Source organism: Leucoraja erinacea, chromosome 3 (assembly GCF_028641065.1).
Source record: "Leucoraja erinacea ecotype New England chromosome 3, Leri_hhj_1, whole genome shotgun sequence".
NCBI classification, from domain to species: Eukaryota; Metazoa; Chordata; class Chondrichthyes; order Rajiformes; family Rajidae; genus Leucoraja; species Leucoraja erinaceus.
Window position 1 is genome coordinate 64261389 of NC_073379.1, and position 18970 is coordinate 64280358.

The 18970-nt window shown below is 42.0% G+C and overlaps 1 protein-coding gene across 3 annotated transcripts in view; it reads right to left on the reverse strand.

The window, feature by feature from the left end:
• kank1a (KN motif and ankyrin repeat domains 1a) overlaps positions 1–18970 on the reverse strand; it is a 247433-nt gene that overhangs the window by 144401 nt on the left and 84062 nt on the right. The window contains exon 3 of one of the 3 annotated variants that reach the window (XM_055632824.1): positions 5910–5960. The exons of the other annotated variants lie outside the window; for them this stretch is intronic. The gene's annotated coding sequence lies outside the window, so the exon portion shown is untranslated. The remainder of the gene's footprint in view (positions 1–5909; positions 5961–18970) is intronic. 3 annotated transcript variants of the gene reach the window in all.

Sequence of the window (18970 nt, forward strand, 5' to 3'; positions counted from 1 at the left end):
TGTGCCCAACTTGCACACACATTTACAAAGAAAAACAGCTATCCACGCAGTTACGAGAAAGTTACGGTAATGTAAATTTATATTTAAATATGACCAGTTTCAGAACAAATTGTTGAATTTGTGCTCACCATATTAGTGCTCATCATATTACATTGATAGGAATCCATTAAAGCAAAAGTTCAGAACAGCACAAATCCTGTTTGAAATGTTGTTTATGGGCTCTGACTAGGTAAAATCAACATGCCCTTTAAGTTTAATACTGTGAATACTCATAGTAATGACAGAACAACTGTGATTTTAAGCCAGTGATCATTATCACCTAGAAGCCATACCAGCAGAGTCTCAACCACTGGCAAGAGATAAAAGCATGCTCCTTATTATATAAAACAAATTTGATTTTTTTTTGAACCATTATTCACTCTGATTAAATATTTGCTTTCATATTCCATCCAAGATGGTAATTCTGTACAGAGATGGATGACTTTTCAAAAATGTTCGCAGACAAAGAAAGTAAAAGGCCAAGATTTTTAAAATAATGCTGAAACAAGGAACTGCAGATGCTCATTAATACACAAAAGTACACAGCGTGCTGGAATAACGGAGCAGGTCAGGCTCCCTCCAGAGATGCTGCCCGACCTGCTGAGTTACTCCAGCACTTTGTGTCATTTAAAAAAGTGCTGTTGAACATACTTGCTTTGCACGGTCTCAACAGATACCTGCCAAAAAAAGTAATGCCCAAACAAATTGTATGTTTGGGCATTATTTTTCAAAATTATTCATGAAATCTGAGCAGAGTATTTAAACTTGCGAAATTGGTGGACATTTTAGATTGCTTTAAGAAATTAATAAAAGATGACCACAGCACTCTGCACAAGGCCTTGCGATGGTCACCACCCTAAAATTCAACATCCTGCATGAAGACACACAGGCTAGGATCATAACCACTGAGTTAACAAATCAACCTCAGAGTCAGCGTCAAACAAATCTGGATGATTGACTTGACACACCTTCCAAATCTTTTTCTGCACAATGTCACATCTCACTTCCCACAAGAACATAGAATATAAAATAGTACAGCACACGAACAGGCCCTTCGGTCCACAATGTCTGTGTCAAACAGGATGCTAAGACTAGCACTGATCTGCCTGCACATAATCCATATCCTTCCATATCAAAATGCCCGCCCAAAAGTTTCTTAAATACCACCCCTGCGTGTCATGCACCCACTACCATCTGTGTAAAAAGCTTGCCCTGCAAATCATCTTTAAACTTTGCCCCTCTCAGCTTAAAGCTATGCCCTCTAGTATTTGATTTTTCCATCCTGGAAATAAGATCTGACTGTCTACTATATCTATGTCTCTCAATTTTATATACTTTTATTAGGTCGCCCCACAAATCTAGCATATTAGAGAAAACTATACAAGTCTGTCCAACCTCTCCCTAATACCTCACAATCCAGGCACCGTTCTTGTAAACCTCCTCCATACCTTTTCCAAAGTATCCACATCCTTCCTCTATTGGGGCAACCCGAACCGAATGCAACACTCCAAATGAAGCTGACGCCCTATAAAGCTGCAACATGACTTCCTGGTTCCTATACAATGCAGCAACTTATGGAAGCAAGCACACCATATGCTGCCTTTACCAATCTATCTACTCGGCACAGTGGCATAGCGGTAGAGCTACTGTCTTAGAGCGCCAGAGACCCAGGTTCGATCCTGACTACGGGTGCTGTCTTTATGGAGTTTGTTCACTGTTACCATGATCTGCGTGGGTTTTCTCTGAGATCTCGGGTTCCTCCCATACTCCAAAGAGGGACAAGTATGTAGGTTAATTGGCGGTGTAAATGTTAAATTGCCCCCAGTGTGTGTAGGATAGTGTTAATGTGCGAGGATCGTTGGTCGATATGGACTTGGTGGGCTGAAGGGCCTGTTTCCGTGCTGTATTTTAAAAACTAAAAACTAAAACTACTTATGTTGCCACTTTCAGAGAATAATGGACGGATCTCAAAATACCTTTGTACATTAATGATCCCTGTAGGTGTGGCACCAATCTACAGGGCTAACGGAAAACTACTCAAACTACCAGCCATCAGCAATTTGTTCACTTCAACTTAAGGAAGACCATGCAATGTACATCTGCAAACATCCGCTACCACCAACCTGCTGTGCAAAACAGCTCCATGGCCAGATCCTGGAATATGTTTCCCATATCTCAGGAACAAACTCTGCATTTTATTTGTGTCTTCCTTCACTCTCCCCTCCGATGAACCAGCAGAACCTTTGTTTTATTCAGGAAATGGATGTCTGATGTTCAAGATATTAAATTTGGCACTAACTTCATGGTCTACTAAGCAGCAGTGATCCCTGACTTGGGTATGCGTCTAAGACCTGGGCTCCCTGCAGTTGACACCTCATGGGACTAAGATCATAACACTCTTCAGAAACATCGATATTTACTGGAAGGATAGGGGGGGGCAGAGTCAGTGTCCGCTCCCAGACCAACACGCCCAGTAGGAAGGCCCAAATGCTCAGTCTCCGGAGCCATTTTCAGGCCATGTTTGCATCAGCCCCAGGCCGCCGCCGAAAGCCAGAAAGCCAGAACGCCGCACCAGCAAGTGCCCCATGCCAGGCTCCTGAAGCTGGGGAGGCTGTGCATCAGCCCCAGGCTGCCTCCGAAAGAGAACCCGCACCAGCGGGCCACCGCTCAGTCGAATCAAGAGAGATAAACAGAGAACATGTTCCAAAGCACAACCCAACAAACTAAAACTTAACCAAAACAAGACAAAAAAAACAACAGAAAAAAGTAAAGACAGACGGACTGCAGGCGAGCCGCAGCTGTTAACAGCGCCGCCACTTCCGGATCCAGGCTCCTGAAGCTGGGAGAGATTATCAAGAGAGATAAAGCAAAACATTCAAGGATGTACACATCCTCCTTAAAAAAAAAAAGCAACATGCCGATTGATTCCTGGAAATCTTTGATGTGTAACTGCTCAAAGTAGAGAAGGAATATTTGGGATGGCATGAAGAACTTCTGGTTAATAGATCAGCAGCATAAATAACAAAAGCTGCCCACCACCTCTTAGGCCACCCAACTGTCCCCCTCTCATCAGGCACCACCTGCCCCATTTGTAGTCAAGCCTTTGGATCCCACCTTGGTCTCATTAACTGCCTCAAAACTCAGAGTTGGGAACAAGTCATTCGCAATCTCAAAGGATTACACAAGAAGAAAGAGCAAAAAATTATTAAAACCCCAGAGCAAAAGGCAGTCATTAATGGTTTTAACCCGAAGGTATGCAGGGATTGGAGTTAGCCCAAGGTTTTTATTACCTCTCTTAATGAGCCAAAGCACGCATTTGGAGAAACGTCCAAAAATTTGCACACAATACCATTCTCATGCTTATGCCGACAAACATGAAGTTTAGCAAGTGAAATATTCATTGTTTTTCTCACTCCACAAAAGCTGTATGACCAAATGTTTCACATTACTGATCATTTATCAGTTCCGAAACATTTACTGTTCTTAAAATGAAGGGGCTGGTTTAACTGGTGATTATTTCTAGCAATTGCAGTTACTTATTGCAGATTTTCCGAATATACACTATTTGCTTTAGTGCTGAAGCATGTGGATTTTTCATCATCTGATTGAAAGCAAGCTCCAGATTGCACATTTAGATTGAGCTGGTTGACTAGTCTATGGAACATAGAGCAGTACAGTACAGGAAAGTGCTCTTTGGTACCAAATATCCATTTTAACCCTAATGCCAATTTAAACTAATCCAGATCTGCCTGTATATGGTCTGTATCTCACCATTCCCTGCCTGTCCGCGTGACTGTCTAAATGCCTCTTAAAAGGCTGCTCTTATGTTTGCTTCCAACACATCCTCTGGCAGCATGTTCCAATGTACATGTAAAAGGAGAATTTGCGGAAGCTTTGTTCAATTTTCACAGCAATTTGATATTTCCACCCGAGGAAGACTATCTATCCTACCTGTGCCTCTCAATGTTGTATATTTCTAACACTTTCATCCCTCAACCTCCAACCATCCAGAGAAAACAGTCCGTTTATCCACCCTCATCAAGGCAATATTCACATGATCCTTGTGCACCTGTTCTAAAGCCGCCACATACATTTTGTAATGCAGCAACCAGAACTATACACAATACTCCAAATGTGACCTAACCAAGAAGATGTATATAGTTGCAAAATGACTTGACATACCCTCATCACCAATAAAAGACAAGTATGTTGTTTTACCTTCTTTATCATCATATGTACTTATGTTGCCTTTTTCAAGGAGCTAAGGACTTGTACGCAAAATATTCTACTGTACATCAACCATTTCATAGATCCTGTCATTTACAGTATACTTTCCTCTTCGATTTGACCTGACAAAGCGCAACACCACATTTGATCAGATATAACGCCATCTGTCAATTCTCTGCCAATATTTTAAAATGTCCTTTGACATCTTTCTTCTATGTCTTCAACTCCATCAATTTTCATGTTGCCTGCCAATTTACTGATCAGCTCACCCTCATGTTTGTCCATGTCATTTATATGATATAGGTTTCTGCACTGATCCCTGCAGAACACCATTGGTCTCAGTCATCTAATCAATTACACCTACCCACCACAATCCTGTATTGTATGGCCAAGCCAATTTTGAATCTAATCTACTGTGTGTCCCCATGAAACCCATGTATCTTAATCTTCTGTGTCAGCCTACAATATAGGATCTTGTTGAATCCATTATTGAACTTTATGTGGATAACGCCACTTGCCATATCCTTCATCACCTCTTCAAAAAGTCTGTAAGATAAAGCTATGCTGACTGTGCATGCTTTTCCTGAGGCGAGGAAAGCCTATCCCCAAGAAACTTCTCCAATAATTTCCCTGCTACTGATCGAAGGCTCATGGACCTATAATGTCCTGGTTTGTTCCATGCCCTTCTTAAACAAAGAAAAAATGTTGAGTATTCTCCAGTCCTCTGGAGCCATTCCTGTGGATAGGATACAAAGATCCATATCAAGTGCCAGCAATCTTCTCTCTTGCCTCTCTCAATAACTGGGATCGATCCCTTCAGGCCCCTGGGACTTACCACCTTAAACCTCTTCAAAGACCCAACACCTTCTTGATATCAACATGCAATAGCTCAAATTATGTACACCATGTAAAATCCAAGGTTGTGCTGTAAATCAAGGTCTGCCATGTAAGAAAGAGAGATGAAATAGTACAGGATTCCCGCTCACCATCAGTGCCATAGAGTGAAAAATAAATAATAAAAATTTGTTTTGAAATTCAATATTAAAGTGACTGATCAAGATACTGATATTTGGCACTGTGATAATGTATCCTCCCAGAAGTGAATTGAAAATAAAGGATTTGGTCAATAAAGGATTTGCTGGTGCCACTGTCTCTTGTACATATTTTGAGTTAATTTCATTTAGGCAACGTAACTAACATAAGGTGATAAATTTGAATAGGATGAAATAATGAGCTCAGACACTATTAGCACAATACCATTGTCACTCCAAACCGCATCAGGTTATTGGCCAAAGTGGAATAAATCAACAGATTAAAAATCCCTTTTTGGGTGCTAATAACACCGCATCACTGGAGCAATGCATGAGCCAAGCAGTTATATTAATATTAAAGAACATTTCTGAGATTCCGATTAACTTTGTGGAACTGGAATTGACTGCTTATAACTGAAAATAGAAAGCTGAAAAAAGCTGTTTCATTCTATTGTTCTTCCTACCAGCACATCCACAACACAAATTTCAATCCAATTTTAAATTAGAATCAAAGATCTTGGTGACATTCAAAATATTCACATGACAATAGTTCTATTGCATTTAGAATGTAATGTTGGTATAACTGCAAGGGGACACCATTTCACAACCAACCTAGTTAGTTGCTCGTTTCCATTTCAGAATTGCGGCTGCCCGTCCCGTCCGCTGCAACATGAGAAAGATTGTAAATTATTAACAGGAAAACTGTAGTCCGCGCTTCTCTGCCACATCCCAAAATTAAAGTCCTGTCCTGCACGTCATGATGCTGTTGTACAGCTTGACTGGCGACAGGAAATTGTACACCCTTATCAGAAAGTTTAGATCTGCCACTAGGCATAACTTTGGGGCTAAAAAAATGCACACTGACCTTCAAACGGTCCCAAACCAGACTGATAATGATCATGAAGCCACATGTGTGATTGCTCCAGTCATGTGTTTACTGTAAGCAGCCAAATCCAAAGTCTTTTTTTTTTTTTTAACCACTGGATAAAACATTTGGCATCACAATAAGTAAAACTAAAGTGAAACTTTTGAATATATTATCTTTAAAATCATAGCAATTGACAACAGCCAACCATTTAATGATCAGGAGCTTGTGCAGAAACCAGCCACCAAATTATTCTGTCAACATCCCACTGTCAATTTTGCAGTTGCAATGGTGGCAACATCAACTAACAACAACTCTGAAGTTAGTTATGCAAGGTGAGCAATTTTTAAATGGAATACAAAGCCATATCAATGCCTGACAAGCTCCACCTTAAAAAATTGTATCTGGATTGCAATTGATCCATTACTGTTTCCACATTAACTGAGTTTTTTAAAATAATGTGGTATTTATTGTTTTAGCTCATTTGCATTCTCTACTTTGTACTCTGCAAAAGTTTTTAAAAACTAAGTAGTTTTCTTTCCTTCTCTGCAGTTACTATTCGTTGATGTGACTGATTGCTCAAGAACTTTGACACTACAGTCGCTGAATGTCAGGGTTCTCCTTTGAACAGCCAACAGCTATTGACATCAGTAAAAGTTTATTCCTGGCTGATGATTTGAAAAGGGGAGCTGCAAACTTTAAACAATTGCCATTAATTGCATAATCCAACATTCCATTAAAAATAAAAGATTTCCAACTGAGATCTCAGAATAGCGGTGCATTGTAATTTTACTTAATTCGCTTTTCAACTGCAACTTTATATTTAACATCAAAGCAACACAATCTTCATCAAGAGCAATTTCTGTTTAAGTTCCAAAAGCGGACTTTGAAAATCTACTTGCATGATTATTTAACATTTGAAAGTCAATGGAAAAACTAGCATTGTGACAGTGCATTTTAATACGTGCTACTAAAGGTATTTTCCAGGGAACCCAGAGACAAGGACAGAAAATTGCCTAATTATTAGTCTGTTGTTGAGAACATCAGCCTCACACCATCTCATTTGATAATGGCCATGTAGTTTTAACAAGACTACAGTGGCATCCCCAAAAGAGGGGTTCTTCATTCCATTGCAGCAATTACCAGGTGAACAGAAGAAGTGGTTCAAACACATTTTTGGGAAAAGTGTAACATCATCATCAACTTAAAATCCCTAGTGCACAACTGCTGAAAATGGAAAAGCACTCAGTCATTCAGACCTCAAGTCCATTTTTTGGGGAGTGCACAGAAGACATGTAAACAGGAGTGCACCACTGGCCAAACAGCCAGTAAAACCAGTGATGTCAGCCGCCACAGAACAAGAATGGAAGCAAAGCCTGCTCAATGCTGAGACAATACCTGATGCAGCAATGACATAACGTATGCACCAGCCATTTGTTACAGTTCTCCAAGTCATCAATAGTCACAACACAGCTCGGCTTAATTAAATCATCTATAATCACATTGTCTGAATAAATGCGAGGTATTGCACCTTGGGAGTTTGAATGCAAGGGGAATGTATAAAGTAAATAGCAAGACCCTGAACAGCATTAATGTACAGAGAGATCTTGGTGTTTAAGTTCTCTCTAAGATCATAGCTTCCTGAATGTGGCAACACAAGTAGAGAGAGTGGTAAAACAGGGATTTGGAATGCTTGCTGTCTGAGCACTGATAACAAGAGTAAGAAAATCATGATGCAGCTTTATCGGACTTTGGTTGGACTACATCTGGAGTATCGCGTGCAGTTCTGGTCACCCCATTACAGGAAGATTTGGAAAGGGTGCAGACGTGGTGTACTAGAATGATGACTGCATTAGGGGACTGGTTGAACAAACATGGACTGTTTTCTCCGGAATGCCTGGGGCTGAGGGAGAATCTGATGGAAGTAAATAAAATTATGAGAGGCATAGATAGGGTAGACAGTCACAACATTTTTCCCAGGATGAAAATGTCAAACACTAGAGGATACAGCGTTGTGAAAGGGCAGAATTTAAAAGAAACATGCAACATACGGAGCGTATTAGATGCCGGGATTGGACTGCCAGGGATAGTGGTGGAGGCAGATAAGAAGGCAGATAAGATAATGACATTTAAAAGGATTTTAAATAGGCACATGTACAGTGGCTTGCAAAAGTTTTCTTACCCCTTGAACTTTTCCACATTTTGTCACGTTACAACCACAAACGTAAATGTATTTTAATGGGATTTTATGTGATAGACCAACACAAAGTGGTGCATAATTGTGAAGTGGAAGGAAAATGATACATGGTTTTCAAATTTTTTTACAAATAAAAAACTGAAAAGTGTGGCGTGCAAAAGTATTCAGTCCCCCCGAGTCAATACTTTGTAGAACCACCTTTCGCTGCAATTACAGCTGCAAGTCTTATGGGGTATGTCTCTACCAGCTTTGCACATCTTGAGACTGAAATGTTTGCCCATTCTTCTTTGCAAAATAGCTCAAACTCAGTCAGATTGGATGGAGAGCGTCTGTGAACAGCAATTTTCAAGTCTTGCCAGAGATTCTCAATTGGATTTAGGTCTGGACTTTGACTGGGCCATTCTAACACATGAATATGCTTTGATTTAAACCATTCCATTGTAGCTCTGGCTGTATGTTTAGGGTCGTTGTCCTGCTGGAAGGTGAACCTCCGCCCCAGTCTCAAGTCTTTTGCAGACTCTAACAGGTTTTCTTCCAAGATTGCCCTGTATTTGGCTCCATCCATCTTCCCATCAACCCTGACCAGATTCCCTGTCCCTGCTGAAGAAAAGCATCCCCACAGCATGATGCTGCCACCACCATGTTTCACAGTGGGGACGGTGTGTTCAGGGTGATGTGCAGTGTTGGTTTTCCGCCACACATAGCGTTTTGCATTTAGACCAAAAACCTCAATTTTGGTCTCATCTGACCAGAGCACCTTCCTCCACATGTTTGCTGTGTCCCCCACATGGCTTGTGGCAAACTGCAAACCGGACTTCTTATGGTTTTTTTTCAACAATGGCTTTCTTCTTGCCACTCTTACATAAAGGCCCGATTTGTGGAGTGCACGACTAATAGTTGTCCTGTGGACAGATTCTCCCACCTGAGCTGTGGATCTCTGCAGCTCCTCCAAAGTTACCATGGGCCTCTTGGCTGCTTCTACTGATCAATGCTCTCCTTGCCCAGCCTGTCAGTTTAGGTGGACGGCCATGTCTTGGTAGGTTTGCAGTTGTGCCATACTCTTTCCATTGTCAGATAATGGATTGAACAGTGCTCTGTGAGATGTTGAATGCTTGGGATATTTTTTTATAACCTAACCTTGCTTTAAACTTCTCCACAACGTTATCCCTGACCTGTCCGGTGTGTTCCTTGGGCTTCATGATGCTGTTTGTTCACTAATGTTCTCTAACAAACCTCTGAGGCCTTCACAGAACAGCTGTATTTATACTGAGATTAGATTACACACAAGTGGACTCTATTTACTAATTAGATGACTTCTGAAGGCAATTGGTTGCACTGGATTTTATTTAGGGGTATCATAGTAAAGGGAGCCGAATACTTTTGCACGCCACACTTTTCAGTTTTTTATTTGTAACAAAATGTGAAAACCATGTATCATTTTCCTTCCACTTCAGAATTATGCGCCACTTTGTGTTGGTCTATCACATAAAATCCCAATAAAATACATTTACGTTTGTGGTTGTAACGTGACAAAATGTGGAAAAGTTCAAGGGGTATGAATACTTTTTCAAGCCACTGTATATGCAGGCCATGGAAGAGAATGGATCGGGTACAGGCAGATGAGATTAGTTTTGCTTGGCATCATGTCCAGCACAGCCATTTTAGGTAGTGCACCTTTCTTTGGAGTCATAGTCATAGAGTGATACAGTGTACCTTTTGGCCCAACTTGCCCACACCAGCCAACATATCCCTGCTATACTAGTCCCACCTGCCTGCATTTGGTCCATATCCCTCCAAACTTGTCCTATTCATGTACCTGTCTAACTGTTTCTTAAATGTTGGGTTAGTCCCAGCCTCAACTATCTCCTCTGGCAGCTTGTTCCATACACCCACCACTCTTTGTGTGAAAAAGTTATCCCTCAGATTCTTATTAAATCTTTTCCCCTTCATCTTGAACCGATGTCCTCTATCCCCTACTCTGGGCAAGAGATGTTCCATGTTCTATTAAAAAACACAAATTTCTCACCATATCTTTTCAGCTGCTGCCAGTCTTACAAGAGTAGCACATCTCTACCAATGTAACAGCAACAACCCTTTCATTAGTGTTGTCGTGACTATGGGTCACAACATCATCATGCACAAATGGCTCCATTATCTCTGTAGTGACATCAAACACAATGACATCACAAATCCTTGTAGGTCAAAATATTTTGTCATGCTGTATTCCAAGGTGCAGCATGTTCCCACTGTTGAATTCACATCCTGAATTTATTATTTGCCCGCTGGTTTATAAAAAGTCACAATTTTATCTTCAGGATTTAAACAAATTCTCATTTAATTGATGATATTCAACAAAATAGCTCTGGTCTGAAACTAAATTCAATGGCAGTTAGTATTTACTTCAGTAGCAACCTATAGCCAGGCGAGAGAAACTGTTTTTAGTCTCTTCCTTGGGGGGGGATGTGACCTTTTCTTGGGGATATGGACCAAATGCAGGCAGGTGGGACAAGTATAGCTGGGACATAGAAACATAGAAATTAGGTGCAGGAGTAGGCCATTCGGCCCTTCTAGCCTGCACCGCCATTCAATATGATCATGGCTGATCATCCAACTCAGTATCCCGTACCTGCCTTCTCTCCATACCCTGTGATCCCCTTAGCCACAAGGGCCACATCTAACTTCCTCTTAAATATAGCCAATGAACTGGCTTCGACTACCCTCTGCGGCAGAGAGTTCCAGAGACTCACCACTCTCTGTGTGAAAAAAGTTCTTCTCATCTCGGTTTTAAAGGATTTCCCCCTTATCCTTAAGCTGTGACCCCTGGACTTCCCCAACATCGGGAGCAATCTTCCTGCAACTAGCCTGTCCAACCCCTTAAGAATTTTGTAAGTTTCTATAAGATCCCCTCTCAATCTCCTAAATTCTAGAGAGTATAAAGCAAGTCTATCCAGTCTTTCTTCATAAGACAGTCCTGATATCCCAGGAATCAGTCTGGTGAACTTTCTCTGCACTCCCTCTATGGCAAGAATGTCCTTCCTCAGCTTTGGAGACCAAAACTGTACGCAATACTCTAGGTGTGGTCTCACCAAGACCCTGTACAACTGCAGTAGAACCTCCCTGCTCCTATACTCAAATCCTTTTGCTATGAAAGCTAACATACCATTCGCTTTCTTCACTGCCTGCTGCACCAGCATGCATACTTTCAATGACTGGTGTACCATGACACCCAGGTCTTGCTGCATCTCCCCTTTTCCTAGTCAGCCACCATTTAGATAATAGTCTGCTTTCCTGTTTTTGCCACCAAAGTGGATAACCTCACATGTTGGCAGGTGTGGGCAAGTTGGGCCGAAAGGCCTGTTTCCACACTGTATCACTCTATGACTGTGACTTTTCTTGTCGTATCCACCATCTCTGTCTCTGTCTGTGCCGAGGCCTATCGCGGACCTGGCGGCCTCCAACTGTGACCGAGCTCGAGTCTCCGAGATAAATCGGAGCCAGGACTTGTGGTGGCGTTGCGGCGGCGACCCGACTCGGAGCCTCGGCCGCAGGTCCAGTGGACGACAATGTCGGGAGCTCGCAGGTCTCAGGTTGGTGACCGGTTTTCTGGAGCTCCCGCAACGACAGCTTCATCCGCTGGACTGGAGGTTGGCAGCTTCAGCCGCTTCGGCCGCCCCGGACCGCGGAGTTTGTACCAGCCCGTTTGCGGAGCTCGGATGCGGCCGCTGGACTTGCCATCCTCCGGCGGGGTCCCAGCATCGGAAGCTGGATCGCCTCAATGCAGAGGGAGATGAGGAGGGAAGAAACAAGGACTTTAAGACTTTTGCCTTCCATCACAGTGAGGAGGTGCCTGGTAGACTCACTGTGGTGGATGTTAAACTGTTAAGTGTGTGTTTTGTTATTTTATTCTATGTTATGACTGCAAGGTATACAATTTCAATTAGACTGAAATGTCTGCATGACAATAAAGGATACTTTATTCACATGTATCCCTCCCTTGATTGCTCAAGTCGCATGTTGCTATTCTTCTCAGACGTAGGTCATGAAATTTGTCTTATTTTCAAATGTACTCTCGTAACAGAGGCTAGCATAATAGTTAGCAGAAAAAAGTTTGAATTAAATTCTCATTGTACCTGTACTCACTTTACTTATGCATCACAAACTTAATTTGACTCAAGACCGTATAAAGAGTCACTGCTATGAATAGTGGTGGTTGTGGTGGTAGACAAGAACTGAACATCGGGCCCCATTGTGGTGACTGCGGAGGCCTCAATAGGCCCGACCATTGGTGAACAAGGAGAAGAGGACTGGAAATTGTACCTTCCCTCACCGTGGGAACCATTGTTGGGTTTTACTTTACGATCTAGGGAATTTTACATTATATTTTACATTATAGAATCTGGGTCTAGCAGTTTGCTGCTGGAAGGAATAAACAGGGGATGGCAATGCGAGCACCAGAAAGATGACAACTGGAGACTGAAGGTAGACAAAATTGCTGGAAAAACTCAGCGGGTGCAGCAGCATCTATGGAGCTATGAAACTGCATAGGCAATGTTTTGGGCTGAAACCCTTCTTCAGACTGATGCGGGGGGGGGGTCGGGAAGAAGAACGGAAGAGGAGGGCTGAGGGAGAGTTGAGAATGGGAGGACAGCAAGGGCTACCGGAAATTAGAGAAGTCAATGTTCAGGCCACTGGGATGCAGACTACCCAAGCGGAATATGAGGTGTTGCCACTCGTCTCCGGTGGTGCTCACTCTGGCCACGGAGGAGGCCCAGGACAGAAAGGTTGGATTTGGAATGGGAGGGGAGGGTGAAGTGCTGAGCCACAGGGAGATCAGGTTGGTTAATGCGGACCGAGCGGAGGTGTTCGGCGAAACGATCGCCAAGCCTACGCTTGGTCTCACCGATGTAGATCAGCTGACATCTAGAGCAACGGATGCAATAGATGAGGTTGGAGGAGGTGCAGGTAAACCTCTGTCGCACCTGGAACGATTGCTTGGGTCCTTGAATGGAGTCGAGGGGGGGGGAGGTAAAACGTCACGTGTTGCATCTCTTGCGGTTGCAAGGGAAAGTGCCCGGGAGCGGGTGGTACGGGTGGGAAGGGAAGAAATGGCCAGGGTGTTACGGAGGGAGCGGTCTTTGCGGAAAGCAGACAGGGGGGAGATGGGAAGATGTGGCGAGTGGTGGGGTCACGTTGGAGGTGGCGAAAATGACGGAGGACTATTTGTTGTACGTGACGGCTAGTGGGGTGAAAGGTGAGGACTAAGGGGACTCTGCCCTTGTTACTAGTGGGGGGATGGGGAGAGAGAGCAGTGTTGCGGGGTATTGAAGAGACCCTGGTGAGAGCCTCATCGATGGTAGGGGAGGGGAACTGAGACTGTTCTCCCAGAACCTGAGGAAGGAAATTCAGAAAGCACTCAAGCTACAAGATCTCTTGTCAGTTACAGTCAATTACAAAATCTCCCAATAAATTCTCAGACCATCCAGATATGGGGAAAATGCGTTTTCTGTATCTATGCCCGCAGAGCTCTAGATATCCACACAAGGCAAAACATTTCCGAACAGTCACTATTTCTTATGTCAACCCCTCATCCCAGTAACAAAGCTGCAGAACCCTTTCCACATTGGTTCCAAAGCAAGCTTATCCTTCTAAAAAAGTGGTGACCAAGCTACAAACAAGTGTGCTCTTTAATGCATTTTAAGGTTCCATAAAAAAAATCTTAATTTTATATTCCATATCACTTGCATTAAAGTGTAACATCACATGACTTTCATATTATTTTGTGCGTCTACATGCCAATATCTGAGATTCCCAGATTCTTTTTACCGCAACATTTTGCTGTCTTGCTGCATTTAAAAGTAATCTGCTCTATCAATCTCCCTTCTAACGAGAATACGCTAACATTTTCCCACATTATATTCCATTTGCCAATTTCTTGTCCACTCACCCTACCCATTAATGTCTCTTTGCAGATTATGCAAGGTGGCGCAGCGGTAGAGTTGCTGCCTTACAGAGCTTGCCGCACCAGAGACCCAGATCTAACCATGGGTATTGTCTGTATGGAGATTGTACGTTCTCCCGTGACCGCTTGGGTTTTCTCCGAGATCTTTGGATTCCTCCCACTCCAAAGGCGTATAGGTATGTAGGTTAACTGGCTTGGTATAAGTGTAAATTGTCCCAAGTGTGTGAAGGATAGTGTTAATGTGCAGGGATCGCTGGTCGGTGCGTACTCAGTAGGCTGAAGGGCCTGTTTCCGTGTTGTATCGCTAAAACTAAAACAAAAAAAAACATGCTGCCCTCATGGCTTGATAACACACCCATTCTTATATTTAAAAATCCTAGCTAGTTGGTCCCTTTGTCCGGGGTCATTGATATAGACTGTAATTAGTTGAAGCCCTTGTACTGAGGCACTACCCTAGCATTTGATTGCGAATTAGAGGATGACCAATATATTCCAACTGTTTTGTAAGTTAGTCATTCTCCTAAACATGCAAAAATATTACCCACCACTCAATATAAGGTGCCCTCCACAATGTTTGGGACAAAGACCCATCATTTATTCATTTGCCTCTGTACTCCACAATTTGAGATTTATCATAGAGAAAAAAAAAATCACATGTGTTAAAGTGGTAATTAAAGTGAAATTACTGCAGTGTTTACACAGTCCCATTTCAGGGCATCATAATGTTTGGGACACAGCAATGTCGTGTAAATGAAAGTCATGTTTAGTATTTTGTTGCATATTCTTTGCATGCAATGACTGCTTGAAGTCTGCGATTCATGCACATCACCAGTTGCTGGGTGCCTTCTCTGGTGATGCTCTGCCAGGCCTGTATTGCAGCCATCTTTAGCTTATGCTTGTTTTTTGGGGGCTAGTCCCCTTCAGTTTTCTCTTCAGTATATAAAAGACATACTCAATTGGGTTCAGATCGGGTGATTGACTTGGCCAATCATGAATTGACCATTTTTTAGCTTTGAAAAACTCCTTTATTGCTTTAGCAGTATGTTTGGGATCATTGTCTTGCTGTAGAATGAACCGCCGGCCAATGAGTTTTGAGGCATTTGTTTGAACTTGAGCAGATACGATGTGTGACTACCATCAGGAGTTGTATCATCAATAAAGATAAGTGAACCAGTACCTTCCACAGCCATACATGCCCAGGCCACAACACCCCCACCACCGTGTTTCATAGATGAGGTGGTATGCTTTGGATCTTGGGCAGTTCCTTCTCTCCTCCATACTTTGCTCTAGCCATCACTCTGATATAAATTAATCTTCATCTCATCTGTTCACAAGACCTTTTTCCAGAACTGTGGTTGCTCTTTTAAGAACTTCTTGGCAAACTGTAACCTGGCCATCCTATTTTTGCAGCTATCCAGTGGTTTGCATCTTGCAGTGTAGCCTCTGTATTTCTGTTCGTGAAGTCTTCTGAAGACAGTGGCCATTGACAAATCCACACCTGAAGAATGTTTCTGATCTGTCGGACAGGTGTCTATGGGGTTTTCTTTATTATAGAGAGAATTCTTCTGTCTTCAGTTATGGAGGTCTTCCTTGGCCTGCCAGTCCCTTTGTGATTAGTAAACTCTCTTTCTTCTTGATGATGTTCCAGTTGATTTTAGTAAGCCTAAGGTTTGGCTGATGTATCCATCAGTTTTATTCGTGTTTCTCAGTCTCATAATGGCTTCTTTGACTTTCATTGGCACAACTTTGGACATCATGTCAGCAACCAAAGTTTCCAAAGGTGATGGAAAGACGGGAGGAAAGACTAAATGATTAGAGCACTCTTATACCTGCATTAAGGAGGCAATTAAACCCACCTGAGCATGTGTCCCAAACATTATGGTGCCCTGAAATGGGGGACTATGTATAAACACAGCTGTAATTTCTACATGATGAAACACCAAAGGAGAAATAAAAATTGGCTTCATTAAAATCTGACAATGTGCACTTTAATCACGTGATATTTTTTCTATGACAAATCTCAAATAGTGGAGTACAGAGGCAAATAAATAAATGATGGATCTTTGTCCCAAACATTATGGAGGGCACTATATTATCTTGTGCAGGAACTTAATATGTTAATAAAATGTCATTCATAACATTGTTTTAAACAAAAAAAAAACCCCAAATCTGTTGCAACAAGAACATGACCAAGTCAACATTTTCCTTATGTTTAATTTTTGTTCTGGAATAATGTTATCCTTATTTTGTGGAAGTAGAATCTTGCTGCCTTGTTTATTATTGGTTTATTATTGTCACATGTATCGAGATAGTGAAACAAAGTGCTATCCAGTCAAATCATACCTTACATGAGTACAATCAAGTCATACACAAGGACACAAAAAGCTGGAGTAACTCAATGGGACAGGCAGCATCTATGGAGAGAAGGAATGGGTGACGTTTCTGAAGAAGGGTTTCGACCCACAACGTCACCCATTCCTTCTCTCCAGAGATGCTGTCTGTCCCGCTGAGTTACTCCGGCTTTTTGTGTCTTTCTTCGGTTTAAACCAACATCTGCAGTTCCTTCTTACTCATACATATAGACAACAGGTAGCGCAAAGAGAAAAATACATTATAGAGTTATAGCTGCAGAAAACGTGCACGTTTAAAAAAGTGCCAAGTCTACACGGAGGGAGGCTGGGCGCTGGTGTACCTCATTGGCCATAACATGGTTGGTCCAGGACAAATTGTTGGTCATGTTTACGCTTAGGAACTTGAGCTCTCAACCATTTTATATTATTTTGGACCACTGCTTTTGGTGAAAATACTTAGCTTTTAGCAGCCCTTCTTTATGCTGGAGAAGAAACCAGATGTTACACCATGAAACGAGATACTACATCTGCTGGACACTGGAGCCAAATTCAAACTGTTGGAGGAACTCAGCAGATTAAGCAGCATATGTGGAGACAAATCACCGTCTTGATCTGAAGCATCAATTATTGCATTAGTTGACGTTAATTACTATTGCTGTTGGCTAGCTCCTATATAATACCAGTACTGTGTAGTTGCCACTGTGATAATTGGTTAAAAATACATCAGCAACCAAATTTAAAAGAAACTTATAGACAACGAAGAGTAAAGTTTAAAGCAATTTATGAATCTAACAAGTTGCCAAACTCCCAGAGCAGAGCAGGCATCAGTGAACTCTCAGACAAATAACAAGCATGTGTGTCAGAGTTCACTTTTACTCTGAAATTGTTTTACTTGCAGAATGGGTGAAGCTACATCATCCATTTAATTTTCAGCTGGTGCTCTGCAGGATGCTATTAGCTACTGGAACTTGTAAATACAATTTCACCATTTCAGGTTCATCACTTCAAGTGTTGGGCCCATTTTAACACGATTACTTCTCAAGGGTATTTGCATACTTGTTTTCTTTACACTATAACAGTAACCTAGCTTAGAAACAGATATCGTAGAAACAGATACACATATTCCTCAGTTCTTTACTGCAGTGGACATTCATGACAGATATCAAGTCATGCCTTAGTAAGGATCTGGAACCACTACAATTTACCTTCCACCACAGAAGATCAAACAGGGTTACGATGGATCTCCACTAAACCACTTTGACAATAAGAATATGTATGCCAGGTCGTTGTTCATCAACTACAGCCTGTCGTTCAACAACATCATCCCCTCCAAACTCAGACTTGGGTCTCTCTCATCCATGTGATTGGATCCTTAACTTCCTAATTTTCAAACCACAATCAGCACGAATTTCCTCCTCTACTCTCCCTTTTCGCATGATTGCGTAGTCAGGCACAGTTCCAATATCATCTTTAAATTCACAGACCACACCACCATTGTTGAACAAATACTGGGTAATGATAAATCAGAGCAGAGGCGAGAGATTAAAAATATGATTGAATGGTGCCAGAACAACTATCTTGCTCTGAACCTCAGCAAGGCCGAGGAGAGAAATGCCGAGGGCAAAGTCAAGGATTCATGAACATGCTTTCATCAACACGGTGGCAATAGAGCAAGTCAATAGCTTCAGGTTCCGAGGCATACATTTCTCTGAAGATCTGTCCTGGGCCCAGCACATTGATGCAATCACAAAGACAGAACCAGTTTCATTATCCTACAGTGGCTTGCAAAAGTTTTCATACCCTTTGAACTTTTCCACATTTTGTCACGTTACAACCACAAACGTAAATGTATTTTATTGGGATTTTATGTGATAGACCAACACAAAGTGGCGCATAATTGTGAAGTGGAAGGAAAATGATACATGGTTTTCAAATTTTTTAATAAATAAAAAACTGAAAAGTGTGGTGTGCAAAAGTATTCAGCTCCCCTGAGTCAATACTTTGTAGAACCACCTTTCGCTGCAATTACAGCTGCAAGTCTTTTGGGGTATGTCTCTACCAGCTTTGCACATCTAGAGACTGAAATGTTTGCCCATTCTTCTTTGCAAAATAGCTCAAGCTCAGTCAGATTGGATGAAGAGCGTCTGTGAACAGCAATTTTCAAGTCTTGCCAGAGATTCCCAATTGGATTTAGGTCTGGACTTTGACTGGGCCATTCTAACACATGAATATGCTTTGATCTAAACCATTCCATTGTAGCTCTGGCTGTATGTTTAGGGTCGTTGTCCTGCTGGAAGGTGA